We start from the raw sequence: 3,062 nt of genomic DNA, 5'->3' as shown, positions 1-3,062 counted from the left end.
GCCCCTCCACTGAAATGCATTTCGCGAAACAACGCCCCAGAACACAAACATGGTGACGAGCATGTTCGTGACCCACACACCGATCGCCCCGCTCAGTGTGCGATCCGGCCAGATCCGTGTCACTGAGAGCGCGCCCCGCAGCGACCCACCGGCGCGTGGTCGGTCCCATCCAACCGGTCAGCCGTCGGTGAACGCGAAGCGAGTTGGATTGGTCGCCCGCTCACCGGGCGGTCTGCGCAGCGGCCGATCGGGTGCCTTCTGCGTTCTCCACGAACTACCGAGCTGGAAAACCCCGACAGAGCGTCGCCGCGGGCGCTGGCCGCGCCGGTATAAAGGCGCGGCGGCCGCCGTCGGCCGTATCACAAGCCCCTCGGCGAGCCACAGCCAGCGCACAGACAACCGACCCTGTCCGGCCCAGCATTCCAGCCATGCGTCTGCAAATGACCATTCTCCTGGCGGCGTGCGTCGCCGCCACATCGGGCTGTTTCTACTTCTGCAAGCGGCCGGGGCCAAATGGCGAAAAGGAGCTGTACTGCTGTGACAACGACAAGCCCGGCCAGTGTCCGCCGGTGCGGGACGACTGCCCAGCCTTTGCCAGCTTCGGCCGGCCGGAGTATTGCACCACGGACGGTGATTGCACTGGCAGCTCGAAGTGCTGCTACGACAAGTGCGCAACGAGAACCGTCTGCAAGACGGCCGTGCACTGAGGTCAGTAAGGGGCGGGCGACCCCAGGGACCTAGGGTCCGGAACCCTGGCCGGGGCGAGCCCCTGGTCAGGGGCGGGGTGACCCTAGGTCACGCACAGTCCTCAGCCGCCAGAAGCGGCTGAGATGTCCTTGTTTTCCTCTCCCCAAACGTATTGTTCGTAACGACCGTGCTCGTCCCCTCACGTGTCCTCGCGCTTGGATTGGGCACTCACGAAATCGCGTGCCCGGCCGTGAGTGACGAGTGTTCATCACCATTTTGTAGTTACTCTAAAATGTGCGGATCGAGGTCTCCTCGTCTTCTGTCCCCACCTAACAGTAATTGCCGTGCTGTGTTGTGCTGTTCCGCAATGTCCAGACAAAAATCACGTGTCATCTTGCGAAGCAGCATAGCTTGCGTGGTCTTGACCGTGCAAGGCATTGCTACATCCATTTTCCATATTTACGATGTTCATGTTCACTATAATGACGTCAGCCATGAAACCCCAGTACATAAATAGAATCGGGGCCAGTTTGGAACCAGTTCTGCTCGTCACCCCCTACGCCCGCCCTGACACTATCCATGATAATATATAGTGTTTCGGGGCGCACTATTGCAAGAGTGGCCGCCCGCTCCCACTAACCCGGAGTCGGTGGTGCCACCAGGTGCAGTCGGCTGGCGAGCAGGAGGCGGCGGGACACGGCATCTGCCCCGCCCCGGCCCGGGTGCTCACCTCCTCCGTCGGCAGCCACACTGACACCCCGCATACGGTGTCGAACGTGACGTGATGTAACATGGCATCGCTCAATACAATGTCCACGCTTCTTCTCTTACGACAGCTGTGTTGAAACAGTGCTTGACACTGGCCGTATCAGATCATTTGCTCTCATGTGGCGGCTCGGCAGGACAACTGGCTCCTCCCAGTTCATGCGGGTAATAAGAAGTGCACTGAAACAAAGGTAGTCATTCGGTCCACAATGCACCCACGCACAATGACCACGTGGTTAGCACAGGCCGCATCATCTGATGGTTGACGGCCAAGGACAAATCCAATACGTACTGTTGCCATCCGCCGTCTGCGAACGAATTGATATGGAAGATACGTTCGTGCTCGACACGGCAAAGGCTGATGACCTGATCAGGGTGTTTGGCCCGGTCTCAACCTATGGCAAAACAATGAGAAGCTTTGGGCCCGTATCATATTGTCCAAGGTACAGAATGTCCAAAGGTACAGAATGTCCAAAGTACAGAATGACCAAGGTACAGAATGTCCAAAGTTCATAATGTCCAAAGCGCACACTGTCCAAATTGAAAAGTAACTTCCAACATGGTGCAGAGTAGAGGGGTCGGTATCATAATACCCAATGTCCAGAATATCTTAAGTACAGCATGTCCAAAGTACAGAATGTACTTTGATGAACTTAAATGTACATATTGTCCAAAGGACAAAATGTCCAAAGACCAGAGCTTCCAAACTAGTTTCTAGAGCGGCCGCCAGGGTATGAATAATCGTCCTTATTGGCAGGCAGCGTTGCGCCGCCCAGCGCCTGCTGCGCGCATACAGTCGACACCATTACCAAAATCACGCGCGTGAGGCTAGCCAGCCGGACTCCGAGCTTAGTAACAAATCCATGTCCGCTCCACGACACAATGAAGCCTGCTGGAGGTGCCGCGCCAAGCATTAGTCGCTGAATGTCAAAGTTGAGCCCGGTTAGGTTTCCCTGCATTTTGGGCTGCGAAAAACACTGAAAGCAGGCGGAATATGAAATGGAATTATAGCCGCTCTATGCCTGAAAATATAATTGTCGAAATCGACACCAGCAGTGGGCAATTCTGGACGCCGATCTTGGCTGTTCGATTGTCAGTATCATGCAGACATCACAAGTTCGGGTTAATAAGTTCAAACAAGTTAAAATAACAAATAAGTTTGAGTTAATAATCGTTTCCGGCATCATACACCAGCATTGTGGTTACTATGGGATGGGTTTTCAGCAATGGCAAGCTAACATCAAAAATGTTTCGTGATCAGTAGTGAATGTCGTTAAATGAGGGTGAATATTCTTCACTATGACATTATTAAAACACTCCATATCCAGCACGTGCGGAAAGCTGATTGAAACACAGACGTTCAAATTCGAAGTCATGGGTGACCAGCACCAATAATTAGGTCAAGGTGTTCAAGGCAATGACTTAAGCGCCACTTTTCGATGTACTTCACGTAAAAACGCTGCTCATATCACGTCCCAAGATGATGCATGTTTAGTTGCCTTGAACAATGTTAACAATTGGGCGCAACAATTTAAATATAGGAATACTTGTCTCCTGCCGTTAAAATGTCTTCTTTACAGCCATTGTTTCTTGTGCAAAACTGCATGTAT

General features: G+C 53.1%; 1 long non-coding RNA gene across 1 annotated transcript; it reads left to right on the top strand.

The window, feature by feature from the left end:
- Window positions 1-399: 399 nt before the first annotated feature.
- Window positions 400-1,517, top strand: LOC119097161 (uncharacterized). The gene is made up of 2 exons (XR_005094140.1): window positions 400-708; window positions 1,350-1,517. It is a non-coding gene; the product is annotated as an uncharacterized LOC119097161 (long non-coding RNA).
- Window positions 1,518-3,062: the final 1,545 nt, after the last annotated feature.

Source organism: Pollicipes pollicipes, unplaced genomic scaffold (assembly GCF_011947565.3).
Source record: "Pollicipes pollicipes isolate AB1234 unplaced genomic scaffold, Ppol_2.1 Scaffold_1480;HRSCAF=1740_pilon_pilon_pilon, whole genome shotgun sequence".
NCBI classification, from domain to species: Eukaryota; Metazoa; Arthropoda; class Thecostraca; order Pollicipedomorpha; family Pollicipedidae; genus Pollicipes; species Pollicipes pollicipes.
Note: the sequence above shows the minus strand (reverse complement) of the source record. Positions and strands in the feature narration are given on the sequence as shown.